This window comes from Oxyura jamaicensis, chromosome 1 (genome assembly GCF_011077185.1).
Source record: "Oxyura jamaicensis isolate SHBP4307 breed ruddy duck chromosome 1, BPBGC_Ojam_1.0, whole genome shotgun sequence".
Taxonomy (NCBI): domain Eukaryota; kingdom Metazoa; phylum Chordata; class Aves; order Anseriformes; family Anatidae; genus Oxyura; species Oxyura jamaicensis.
Genome location: NC_048893.1, coordinates 182417649 through 182432090, shown reverse-complemented (window position 1 = coordinate 182432090; position 14442 = coordinate 182417649). Strand labels below are relative to the sequence as shown.

The 14442-nt window shown below is 37.6% G+C and overlaps 1 long non-coding RNA gene across 11 annotated transcripts in view; it reads right to left on the bottom strand.

The window, feature by feature from the left end:
* Positions 1–14442, bottom strand: part of LOC118166253 — a 40630-nt gene that overhangs the window by 20815 nt on the left and 5373 nt on the right. For 6 of the 11 annotated variants that reach the window (XR_004750404.1, XR_004750410.1, XR_004750418.1 and 3 more), the window contains exons 2-4: positions 8395–8569; positions 6384–6480; positions 380–547 (exon numbers count right to left, since the gene is read on the bottom strand). This is a non-coding gene — a long non-coding RNA (uncharacterized LOC118166253). Of the gene's footprint in view, positions 1–379; positions 548–6000; positions 6071–6383; positions 6481–8394; positions 8570–9905; positions 11938–13605; positions 13787–13810; positions 13813–14442 lie in introns of those variants that run through there. The other 5 variants (XR_004750415.1, XR_004750411.1, XR_004750414.1 and 2 more) reach the window with 5 other exon arrangements.

Sequence of the window (14442 nt, the reverse complement as noted above, 5' to 3'; positions counted from 1 at the left end):
TTGCTCGCAAAGAAGGTAGAAGGGGATACGGAGCAAGGAGGACAGATTGAGGAAGAAAAACATATAGTGTAAACAGGATTGAAGCAGAAGTAAAGAGGCAGAATAGAAGGAAAGAGTGGAACACACAATCAAGTGAGCATAGGACAGAGAACAGCTAATTAAAGCTAGTGAATGTTCTCCGAATGGTCAAAGGTCCCTTGGGCTTTTGGCTCTTACTGTTCCTGCTAGTTAGTCTCTGACTAGGTCCTTTCTTTACTGCTTCCAGTCTTAGAGCAGAAGGGTTATACAGATTCTCAATCTTCTCCCCACGACAAAATTCCTTCCCTTTTAATATGGGAATCAAGATCACTCTCATCTGTAGCTTTAAAAATGGAATTACCTGGATCTGTTCAACATTATCTTTAGAGAACACGTGCATGCAGATCTTCCTTGTTTGCAAGTGATTCAAGTTCAGATATTCTGACTTCAATTTTCTTAATTCTTTCTTGGGTAACACATATTGGACGAGCTTCATTTGCACATCAGAGAAGCGAGGCAAGATACTGATCTATAAAACAGCAGTGAAAGTTCGATCAGAATGCGTAACTCATTTTGTTCCATACTGAACAACAGAGAGTGAAGCTCGGATTTGGAGGGGCAGCGGGTTTGTAAGCAACCAGATGGAAATATGCTATGTACTGTACTTGTTCTAGTATAAACTGAGTAGATTAGGGTTATATCAGAGATGAAGATGCATTATCAAAACACTCATCATTTATATCCTCTAGCATAGATGCAGATGTGTTTAACAGACAAGCTTGCCTACAAAGACAAACTGAACCTATAAAACTGAAGTGGTGCAACTTTTTATGGGTCTCTATGGATAAGGGCAAATAAACAAGAACGAAGTCACTTTCTTCTGGTATAAGGTCTCCTGCAAATAGTTTAGAAGGGCATAGCAACTGCAATATAATTAAAAAATAAAAAATAAACAGTTTCTGGAATCGGGCCAGCCCTCCTAGGTTGTTTCCTTCTATGTGGAAATAAGCTACCAATATATATAGTTTTATACTGATACAGCTCTATTCACACTATGGGGAGAGAGGACTGCTACTTTAATTATACCAATACAGATAAAGTAGCAAAACGTCTGATAGAGAACTTAGTGTCTTGGATATAGTACCTTTACCTATTGCGAGACAGCTACAAAACTCCTCGCACAGGCAAAGCTTCAGAGTACTAATTCTTAACATAAAAAATAATAATCCCTGCTGGGTAATTCCCAGAACATCGTCAACCTTTGAAATGTTAATGGAATTACTAGAGACAAACCACACTTTGAATTGCTGCCAGGCTCCGTCAGGAGCTCAGCTGACTAAAGTTTTCTGCGTGCCACTAAGGTGGCACTATTCTTTTCAGAATGCCTTTCCATTTAAAAATAACTTCGTTCAGCAACAATGCTGTGATAATTTTGAATCTTGGTAAAAACACTGACTAAGTGTGTGTTCTGGCTTGAAAAATACATATAAAAGCATTTACTCCTCCCCAGCCAGACCACAGCTTTGGAAATGACCACTGCTTTATCTCTGCCTTGTCAATGACAGTAACAGGCAAGTAGTTATCCAGCAAAATCCCTGTGGTTCAGTTGCACAATAGTACTCCCACCACTATCTACTTTACTTGGTCGTTTTAAACAGCATCTGCAAACTCAGGCTGCACTGTTAAAAAAAAAAAAAAAGGGAAAAGGAAAAGAAAAACACACAACCTTTCTGCTTCTAAAGGAACAAAGTTTAGTTACTTCCTCAAGTATTCCTTAAAGGAGAAAATGGCTGATTTTTATTTATTTATTAATTTTTATTGTTCTAACTAGCACATTCCCTTTAGGACACTTTGAACTGGATGTCCCAGATGACTGAATTAAGAGACCAAAATCACCTAATAAAAGAAGGATGCATCTTCCTGCTGACATATGATTTGTATCACAATACCTTCCAGAACAGACCCAAGATAAATGCATATACATGGGACAGAAATTCAGAAACGTATTAAATCTTAAGTTACAATGCCTGAGTCCAGCAAATTTACCTCTTGTGTTTCTGCAGACTCAGAAAACCACATGAAGTGTGAAGGCATGCTTTTGTCTCCCTTCTCCCTCTCCCCCAAAGAGAAACACCTTATCTCCCAGAAATCTTTGGATAAAGTGAATTATCTACGGTATCACCTTTGCTCACCAAAGATGAGCTGTATGTGCTTAGTTAAGAATGAGAACCATATCAACCATAACCTAGCTAGTACAGAGGAAGTATCTGATGGGTATATCAGTTATAAAAAAAATATCATAAAATATATATTTTTTAATAATGGAAACTTGTTCTGATGTTAGTGATGGATTTGTGTTGCCAACAGGGATCCTTAAAATATTTTTTATTTGCTGGTCGACCAACCTCCGTAAGAACAAAATACTGAAAATAAAGGTCAACAACATAATAACTGTAACAGTAACATCCTATCATAAATACATGGGAAGCACAGACTTTTCCAGAAAAGCTTGCTAAACATTTCTATAGAGAGAGACATTTCTATATAGATAATTAGCTCATTACGAATAGTTAACAGAGCACTTTAAGGACCTACTGGTAAAAATAACCTGTAGTACATAGGAACTGTAATTTCTCAATGCAATAAAGTTTTTGAATAGAGCAACTTCATTAAAATATTTACTATTGAGAACATCTCAAAGGGTGCAATACTGTAAGTTTTTACTTTTAAATCAGCATCACTGCTCATTTTGATCTGTGCAGATTTCTTTAAACTATGGGTAAAAGTTTCCAAAAGACTTCTGGAAAAACTGAAGAAAATAATTCTTTTTTTTTTTTTTTTTTTTTTTTTCTGTAGATCCCAAAGCTTTTTTCCCCCCCAAATCCTTCAGCCAAGATTTTCTTTCCAATTGTCAGAGTTTCTTTTTTGCTTATTACTCAGTTGACATTAGCCTTCCAGACATATATAAGTAAATACATATATATAAATATACATATATTCTGCTAAATAAAATACAATTAGGAAATTACAGCACTTGCACATAGCACTTGCCTCTGGCCCCATATTGTGCCCCTGTGGCCACAAGATACTATTCATTACCCTTCGTTGGGTGAAGCATAATAAGATAAACAAGCCCAGAAGGTGTGAATACATATGACCAACACCTTCACAATTAAGAGGCACAGTAGGAAGTTAGTCCACAGCAAGTTGCCATGAAAGACACCATCTCTAAAAACGGAGAATGAGAGAGAAAGCAGTAGCAGAACCAAGTCAGACTCTGAAGTGAACACCCTCACATGGCGTTTTGGAAAAAGGCTACTGTGCCAAGGCAGGCATGGCTTAAAGAACCACGAGTATCTTCATCAACAAGCTAGCTGGAGAATAAATCAATTCCAGCAACGCTTGTGAAAACAACTGGTAGAATTTAGCAAAAAGATACATCCCCAAAGGCGGTCTTTACTTTGCCCATGAATTTAAGGGTGTCTTCATCTGAACCACATGGCCTTTCGAGGCATCTGGAGTCCCATTGCCAGGTCTTGAAATGACTGCCGCATTCACAGTGCTGCACAGAATAAAATTCTAGTCACCGACTGTCCCTCTCTGAGGTGCTGATTGGAGTTCTCCTTTGATACCAAGTATAGTATTTGTATCTTGCAAGATGGTATTCCATAACTTGGACGGTAACTCAAGAAAACCTACCTTCTTCCTGACCCACGGAATAGTCCTCTCTAGTTCTTTCCCTCTTCTGTGCTGCAACCTCTACAGTCTTTGTAGAGGTGTGGTACTTCAGAATAACAATCCTGGCCACTGGGCATTGTTAAACCAAGCAACCAGGAACCTGTACTGCCTGACATATACAACTACCCATTCCATAGCAGGAGAATGGAACTCATCTTCAAGGCACCATGCAAGCTTCATCACCTCTTCTTGGCAAACACCAGGAATGAGATACTCTCTCTCTGAAGACCCTGAAACTCTGAAACTCCCATAGTCAGAGTGCCGATAAGGCAGAACAGTCTCCTCCTTCAAAAATGTAACCATCCAGCTCAGTATGACAACATTAATGTGGTGAGACCCAGCAGGAGAGTATTTGAGCCGGATGCTGATGATCAGGACACCTTTCTGGGCCTGCTCTCAAAATAATGTCATAATACTGGGAACCCAAACCTTCATAGCATGGTGTGTCGTAGCCAACACTGCTATCACTGTGTAACTCACCTTTGGTTTTCACATCAGATCTAGCAGACAGTGACACCTCTGCTCAGGGGCTCTTGGATCACAAGCCCCAGAAACAATTAAGATATGCCTTATATAAGATATAATCTTATATATGAATCTTAAGATATATGGGGAAAGGAAGCTCATTATGTTCCAAAGAGGAAAGGAACAAAGATATTTTATATTATTAGTACATCAATGTGTTGGACACAAAAAGAGGTTATGTGCACCACTTATACATTGCTCAGATACTATGCTTCTAAATTAGAGTGCTAATGGTAAATACCACAGTGATACGGAGTGTCTTTAAAATACGTCACTTCTCTAAGATTGCATCTGTTGCCTGCTAGCTGATATTTTATTATCAAGAGCTTGTAGTAACTGTTACCTAGATTTCATAGAATTTTACAATTTCAGTTTACAAATTTGCTCCCAATTATTTAGTATACCTGTGACAAGAATTACAGGGATTACTGAATCATCTGGGACAAAATAAACATATTTTTCATCATCCCTGAAGAAACATGTAACTTACTACAAGTGCGTGATATTTCTTCTGCTTGCTTACAGAGCTACTATGAAAGCATTTGCATTTTAATAGTTTTGTCTAACTGATTGTTCAGCAGAAATAGTTGCTTACTTTCTTAAACCAGATGATCTACTTCAGCTGCATCTGTTTCTTGCAGTCTGTATTGCCTACAGAACTGAATATAGAAAAACCTAAATAGCTTATTGATGTTAGCAATTTATTCAAGTTTAATATTTTAAAAGGTATCAGATGCATTTCTTTGATTTGTTATAATCTTTTTTCTTAAAATATTATTTTTTATTCTTGATCTTGATCTCAGAATACTGATCTTTTATAGCATCTTTTTATTTTTGAAGAAAGCAAGGAAGTAAATCTGTAACTGAAATTGGATAAGTCTTAAGAAACAATCCTCAAAGCCTTGATGTTTTCTCTTAAAAACATAATCATGCAGAAGAACTTTTTTTTTTTTAAAAAAATAGAATTTCTTACTCTTTTTCTACCAATTACAGAACTATTTTCGATTTCCCCCCTGCCCCTTACCAGTCCAAAAGAGTGAAAGAGGACCCTGGATAATGAGGTAGAACAGATTACTGGAGATGACTATATCAGTTCATGTTCCCATTGTGCACTCTGCTCTTCTCTAAGTTTCCTGCCTCAAGAACAGCAGTAGCAGTACCACTATACCTTTCAAGAGTGAAAATAAAAGTAAAGCAGCACTAATTCCAGGTGACTTTAAGGCTCTAGGTTACAAACTACGTTGGGCTGTTACGAATCAAAAAAAGCTGTCCTTTCCCTGGAGGAAGGGGGGGACCAACTGGAGCAGGAAACTAGTTAATCCCATGATTTGAACAGAGTCCCTAACACTTATTCCAATATAGAAGCTGTTCCTTCTAAATTATGCATGCATTGCCAAAAGACACCTCTGTATTTGCAAAATGGAAATTGCCGTAGCTGAATTAGAATCTCACTCGTCTACATATCAGAAAAAAAAAGTTAAAATTGCTGTGAATGGAACAAGACATTCATATTCTATGTCAGTTAAGAAGTCCTCTTCAGAAACAGTACTTCTTAAACATTAGATAACTACATGATGTTCAAACTGGAACAGGTATGGGGATATTTATTTTAAACGTAAGAGGAAAGTATTTCCAGTTATGTTGCACCCTTTGCTATCTAATTATCATAATTTAAAAAAGAAGAAACCTTTAAGTTCCTCCTCCAAAGAAGTTATTTACCTGAAATGTAGCTTGGGAGTCCACAGCAGTCAGTCTGTTCTGAGATTCCATCCCACTGAATGTCAAAGACCTGGTATTTCAAGGATGGGATTTCTAAATTAATTAGCTATGACTTAACTTTGTCTCACTAAAGATAAACCAACCTCTATTCCCACTCAGGTCAGTTCACTGATTTCAGGGAACACATTTAGAACACAGAGCTGAATGCATTCAGAAATTCCACCCATGAGATGAAAAAAAAAAAAACACAACAGAAACTGATATAAAATATTTGACACTTCATGATGCATAATAAATCAAGTATCTTTGTGTATTTGTGTGCATTACAAGTTATTGAAATTACTTTAAACTGTTTCCTAGAATAGTAATCTCAAACGCCTTACCTTTTTACTCTCCAGATACAGCATTCTGCTTATTTTTTGAAGAAAAACCAACTTTGTCCACGTACAGGACACTGTGTTAGGAGCAGTAATAGTTCTGCTGAAAGATTCAAGAGGAAAAACTCAGTTCTCTCAAAACATGTGTTTTAGACATCATAAGCATAGTTATAAAATAATACTGAACTTCACTTGTTCCACTTTGCTTTCTGCAGTACTGTGTTCAACAACAGTTTGGCTTCATGTACAGCCAGGATCCATTCTCACCAACAGGAAAACCTAATAAGCTTAAGAATATTGTTCTTTACATATATAAAAGAAATGAAGTCATATGCATCATTTCCTCATTTTTCATAATTCTGCAGCATTTATAAAAAGTATTTTGAAAATGATGTATGAGTGTAATGAGTGGTGTCCACCCAAGTACAAAGCAAAAACAGAAAATTTAAGAATTGCCTCTTATGGTTGGTTGGTTGGTTGGTTTTGTGACTATTTAATTGAAATAAATGCATTTCAACTTTTAAAACTTCACTGAAGCAAAATCCTCATTTTCACTGGTCCTGTCTGTATTTGGAGTACCTTACTAAGAGTTCAAAGGCTTTTCTTAACTAGATTCTGTTTTTTTAGTTACGCATTACATTTATTTGAAACAATATCCTCACATCATCTCTACGGATAAGAAGACAGAAGTAAAGATTTATAGTAAGACATATTGCTCTTTTTATGTCACCAAAGTTCTTAGGAATCAGCACTGTACCAGGATGACACTGATGTACAGTTAAGCACATGCACATAAACATGTAGAATAGCAGCCTCTGGTTTTGGACCCAAAAGGATAGCAATAAATTTAAAAAAATCTAGCACTTCTCAGTCTGCAGGACTTCTAGCAAGACAATTTGGAGTTTTGGACTTATTTGACAAATAGTATTTTATGAGTTATCAGATAATGTGTGTGTATATATATGTATGTGTACATATATTAATACATGCAAGGGATCCAGTAATTTAGCAACAAAGAAGAGAGGTGTCATAAAAAGGTTCTAGATTTGGTCGCACCACTGGGAAGTTGGACAAACTGTACTCTGCCTTTTTGATAAGAAGCAACTTGTTTTTCTTTGCAAATTATCCCTTGTTTGACTACTGGTTAGAAGACTAAACCCACAGCCAGTTAGAGAACCCCTGCAGTTTGCAATAAGAACATAGTTAAAGAAATTCCACTAGGTGCTTAAATATTCATAATTATTTTTATTATTCTACTTCTAACTTTTTAATTGAAGGTATGTTGCAAACATTTTCCATACAGAACATGACTACAAAATACCTCATGCTGCGAAGCCATTGTTATGTTAAAAAAATAAATGGATGTCTAGCAAAAACAAACAAGCAAAGCAAAACAAACAGAAAACTCCCAGAATATACAGCAACCATTCATCTAGAATAAACCCTGAGCCAATGTTATCATGCCAGAAATTAAGGATCCATTTTAGGATAGAAAAAAATATTTCAGAAAAGTCAAAAGCTGATTTTTTACAATAAAAAATGTGAAGACATTCCAAGTTATGGAAATGTGACCATGACTTCCTTTTTATTTCCCCCAAATGATTTTGAGACCTAATTATGAATATTCACATCCTTAACCACAACAATGGATTTGCAAAATTTTAATTCAGAGTATAAAGAAACGCATAAGAAACCTCTGAAAAAGACACAGCAAAAAGGCATCAGGTCGTTATGATCATCATAATCTCCATCCTCACCAGCTACCAGCCATAATTTCTGGTCCAGAGATTAGAAATTATGCTAAAATGATTTTCAAGACAATAATTTCCCTCCATACATCCAGTAAGTATGCGTGCTCCAGCATGTGCCTTTTAATTCCAGGATACTTTAGGTGCCAAATGACCAACACAAAGACTGACAGGCTCTGACATGACGCTGCACGTATGCTAATCTGAGCGAAATGCCAGCATAACAAAAGGCAAATAATTTTAAAAAATAACAAAGAGAAAGCACTTACCTGAACTTAACAAAGCACCTCTTTGCTGCATGGGTCCTCGTTCACAAATGAAGACTCTTCCTTGCAAATAAGTTCGATTTCTTCACATCATTATTCTGTGGCACAGGCTCCTCCAAATGGCAGAATGAATGTATTGCCATTATTGGAAATTTAGAGGTCGTCTGAAGAAAACAAACTGAAAGCAAGAAATACAACAGCTTTATCTCATTTATGTAAACTTACTTCAAAGACTTCACTTAGTTGTCAAGAACTTGTTATTTATCAATAACATTAAAAAAAAAAGACACAGAGGATACGTTTATGTCATTGATCGATTAAGTATAAATGACTTCTGCAATTAGACCAGATGGGCAGTTCATCTGCGCAGAGATGACCAGGTAAAGAATTTTCATTTAAAGCTACTGAGGAGCACTGCTACAATAAATTTAAAGGGTTTTCTTTCATAGTGGGCACACTGAGAAGGAATTTTCACCAGGGTACCTATAATAATAAGTCTATTCTTGTAACATTTACTTATAATTTAGAAATATCTTCAAGTAGTTCGAAGTTATTCCTTCCACCATGGGTTATTTTTAACTGCAAATACTGAATGACACCTACCATTATTATGCTAATGCATCCAATTTTAGATGACTGCCCTCAACTTTCTCTAATTTTACCAAATGTATATAGTATTTTACTTTGGACACTTAGTTGAGGACAAGATGAATGGCTTCTAAGGTAGACTCCAGGGGCATAATTTGACAAACCCTTATTTTGGTTGGAGTGCTAACTCAAACAGGTAAGACCCCACTGCTGCTTATTCTCATTCTCATTCTTATTCTCATCCTTGTGCCACGTCCTCACTGTGTGCAGATGTACCTGCTTGAGGAGCGACTCACGACACCGTGTTGATGAACTAACTTGGGTTAAAAATTAACGCTTTTCACAAGACTCCTCTTGAAGTCAGGATCAAGTTTCTGATCCAAGTCGCTGAATCACAACACAAAATGACTATGCTAATATGACAGGAGGGAAAATGAGGGAACAAGAACATGTCAGCTAATCACAGCTACAAATACCAGCACTTCAGAAGCAACTGTTATCACCTAAGCGTTAAGTTACGAGGTAGACCAGCTTTGCCACCATAAGCAGTATGGGGTATTCCTGTGCTTGTAGGGTCACAGAGACAGTTTTACACCAGAGGCCGTACAGTGAATTTAAGAGAGTAGGCTGAACTACACATGGCAGGTGGGTACACACGTCTCTTTTCACTAACAGAAGCAACTCAAACATGACGACCACGGGTTAATAAGCATTCAGGAGGTCCAGAATTCCAAGCACCAGGCAGGTGAACAGAGGAGACCTATTTTTCTTCACAGCCACGACCCCAAGTAAAGGCTGCAGCATATACCCGCACTATTAGGGGAAAACACATGCATATGAGACAACTCACAAACACCCCAGCAGCAGCTGGCACCTCTATCATACAACTGTGTAGGAAATGAGGCTCTGTTACATCTTACACTTACAGAACTACTTGACTATCCATGTCGCACTCAAATTCATTGGCTTGGCATTAAAATACGAGTCGTTGGTCTGCAAATTCCAGATCCATTCCTCATTCTCAGTGTAAAGGTGAAGTACCTACAACAGCTGACAGTTCCTGGTCTCCTGGCACAGCATCTCATCCTAACGAGATACAGTCTTCTTAGCAGGTCAGCCACTTCATCCTTTAGCACCACTGAATGGCTGAGTTGCATCCAGTCCTCATGACTTTGGGGGTCTTGAGCACTTTATCCGAGCATTCAAGCTTTTGGGTCTCTAATCCGATAATCAGATAATGTCCCATTGACATTGTCTGAAAAGAACAGAATGGCCACAACATTCCTTGTGATGAAGAATAACATAAAGGAATCCCTTGGCTCCTTCCAAGAACCTTTTATTCCTTTTAATTGCTTTCTACAGTCCCGAAAAGTCCGGACTTGTCAAGTCCTTAACACATTACTTACTACAGCTATAGCACTGTCAACCTTTTATTTTTTAGTAAAAGCATACAAGCAACCAAGTATTTCCCTGAAATACACTGCAATCAGACAGCACAACAACCCCATTCTGTTACAGGGGCTGTATCACCTATTTGGAAGGGTTAAAACATTGCATAAACCCAGTTCTGGTCACCTGTGTGTGAAAGCGATTGGCCTTTTACAACCAGTAGTTTGGAGGTTCCCTCCCTCATCACCAGCTTTTGGCTTAAAAGTCAGTAATCAGCAATACTAAGTGGAAACCGTTAAAGAGGTATCAACAGGTATGAATTTTATCCAAACACAGGAAGGAAATCCATACAAATTCCCCATATATCTTAACAAGAAGGTTCACACTCGTGTTAAGCAAAATACCATTTCTTAAATAATGGAAAATTCATTGGAAAATTCACTTGACATGTACTGCTTATTAAACTCAACCAGTCACGGCAACATCTACATCTATTCAGGATCTACACAGTATAATCTCACACAGTTTTGTTCGCTTGTTTTTACATATAGGAATTTCCTCTCACATTCTGAGTCCTTGCCTTGCAAAGTTATTAGGTTTTTTAGTTTTTAGGCCTCAAGTCTTTGTTACTCAGGCTGCTCACCTGCACTGATGGCTTTGTTACAACAGCCTCAGTGCTAGCCACACCTGAACTAGTCAAAGTAAGCTCAAGTCCCTTCACACAGCTCAACTGCACATCAAGCATCATGTTTTCAGGCACTACATACTCTGGATTAGTTCCAGAACCACAACCGAGTCAACTGTACACTAGGAATACAAGGAATTCAGTTTAATCTAAAACTGTATGCCAGGAATTGGATGTGATATGCAAAAAGGCATGGGTGTATTCCTTTTTCTGTTTTAAACCTTAAACTTGGGCCAAATTTGCATCTCCATGCTATGCCGTGATGCAATAAGTAAAATTAATCGCAATGATTTGCCAAGGGTTAGCTTATGTAATTGCTATGTTGTTTTGTAAGTGAAGTATCTCTTTACACAACACAAGTGTGATCATCATAAACTTCTCGCTGGAGCAGACCTAAGAGGTCACCTAGCTGAACCCCCTGCTCAAAGCAGCATTAATACATGAGCACTCATTAGTGACGCAGGTCGTACTCTTAACCTTGCAGACCACTAATTACGTGTAATCCTCAATCAAACAAACTCAGCTGCCTTTGATGGCTTTAGTTATCTGCAGAAGGGTTTGTGGGACCAGTTATTTGCCACACGGTGCTTATACCCATGGTGCATTATAGTATTTAGGTATAATACATACACTTTCATTTCATGTTTAACATCTGCTAAGCAGGTACAGTTTTGAGAGCAATTTTGGAAGTGGGCCTGCCATACATGAGGAGATTTTGGCGTACAAGGTGAAGTAGAGGGTGATGAACTAGTGAGTGAGGCAGGAAGCACACAGCTGTGTCCTGGCTTCACGTTATGTCTCACGGGTTGATGAGTACAGGACAGAGGTCCTGGTCTGAGAGATACCTAAAAACCAGAGAAATTAACAGCACTGGCACCAGCAGTCCCTCATCATCCATACCAGTCTCTGAACTTCAGTAAAATAAGTTTGGGGATCTCTGCTTTAGCACATTGGTTTCATTTTGTTCCTCTGATTTTACTCTAATGAGGGTCTCCATTTCAGGTTTGTATTCAGTTTTATACCTTTTCTTTCCATGCATTAAGCAGTGACTTAATATGGCATTAAGTAAAAAGCACAGTAAAAAATAAGAAAAAATAAAAACCACAGAAAATCTGTAAAGAGAAAAAGCTGAAATATTCTATAAAACCATGATCACTCACCAACACAAGCTGAATTACAAAGGCAGTTTGCCTTATACTAAGTCAGTAACATCCCTCTGTTCTGAAGCATGAAATACAGTAAAAATATACATTGTACAGTGATACATGAACTCTGGCACACTAATTAAACAGAAGAGAAAAACTCATCTTCTAAATAATGGTTTTATTTAGGTACTTATTACCTTGTAATATAAATAACTTCAGATATTAATACAACTTAATTAAAACTAAGTTTGTATAATGAAAAGAGTACAGAATATTTTTATTTCTTTGGTTCATTTATTAGGATTTCATGGTGATTTTTGTTGACTGTGGGCACTTCTGAAAACTATAAAAATGTTCTTTAAATGGTAACAACAAGAAAAAGAGCAGTAGGATGTACAAAAAGACTGGCTGTGGACTTTAGCAGCTTTGATAACCTTGCTCTCTCCTACCTGAGAGGCATTTTTGAACATCAGTATTTCAAGAAATACACTGAAAGCCTTTTAAATTATTCTTAAATTGAACTTAAACTTGTCCAAGACATTATTTACACACCTTCCCAAAGCATTCATTAATAACCACTGCTGTATGTTTGATTGCATAGAGGGCTTGTCCCTATTTGACCTGATAGACTACTCCTTAAATACAGGGTATTCCAAGACGTGTATTTTACTCTTAATTAGCCACTAAAAAAGTTTAATTTACACCTTCCAAAAAACTTTCCCAACAGTGTCCTGGTGCATCAATCACAAAAGGGACGTGTTTGAAAAAAATGCAGGTAGGATGCTACTGAAAAACTGAGTACATGTAGCATCAGCTACAGTGCAGCCAGTGCAGAAAAGAAGCTGAAAATGAGAGACGATGCATCCACAAACTGAGAGAGTATCTTCAACAGCAACATTTCCTTCTTGGATATTTTTATAATTTTGACAAACATATTTATTATTTTCTGATTAACAAACACTAATTATTTGATATTTTTTCTGCTTAATAAAGCTGAATAATTGATTTTACTCATTATTTAGGTTCCCCTTTAATACCAGACTATGTTGCTTTTCTGTTTCAAAAAGCAAAACTTCACTGAAAAAAAACTTGTTTGCAACAAAAGCAACTGCATTTGCATGTTTATGGTAATCCCATACATAATTTAACATTCTAGTTGAGACAGAAAGCTTAAAACCTGAACACCAAGTGACAACCGACCATCCTGGCACCTTGTCTCAGGGAGGAAGGAAGGGATGCTTTTGTGATATCACCTAAAAACAGCTATGTGCAAACCTCTCCATGTCTGCTGCCATAGAAGAAGCAGCTTAGGAGACGTTAACTGAGTTTTTGTCAAAGTGCAAAACCACCTTCTTGACAACTCGGACTAGAAAACAGGACAAAAAGATAGTTCTGAATGTCACTTACACTGTATTGTGTACAGAGGACTGCCCCAGTATCCAGGTGATGACACATACCTCAAAACCTTCTCCATTAACACACTGCAGACTGTATGGAAATGAGCCGTGTGGCCAGTTAATGCCATCTCTGGCAGAAGGAAAAAGCACTGTCAGGCTGAAAAAGACAATTACAGCCATCCCCTTCTGTTTTAAAGGCAAAGGTGGAAATTAACGCCTTATGTGGAACAATTACTGAACATTATCACGGCTCTGGAACATATTATTTCTAATTGTAAAGCAGAAAGAAAGGTTGAGAGATTGACAGGGAAGAGGACATCTAATTAGATCCATTTAACAGGCCAGCAGGCTGCAGCACATTAGAGTTAGAGGGGTGATAAGTTTACAGCAGCAAACAAGAGGTGGCAACTTCTGGTTTCAGCTAGAAGCTGAACTATTGATATTTTGGGCACCAAGGGGGAAAAAAAGTATTGAGAGTAACAGATTTGGTTTTGTTTCCTCCTCCAACCACCTCCCCTCCACCCCCAAGCAATGGAGAATCTAAGTTATAGGAAAATGCCTTACATACAGTTTGGGAAATTCGTGTTTATTTGTTTGGGAAGGATAATGGTCTTCAGGCCTAACGTTTGGGTTTTGAAGGTGAAGAGCCGCGCGCATTCCTACAGCAACCAGCACAGCAAGTTCAGTCTTGATGGGGCCTTTAAGCACCACCATAAAACAGATAGTTCATATGTCCAGTTTCACGTCCTGCGCTTCACAAAGACAGATTATTTCCTCTGTTTGACCAACCCCACCTAAAGGAATGAATTCAGACTTATTAGCTGTTTCACAAAAACACGTTAACACT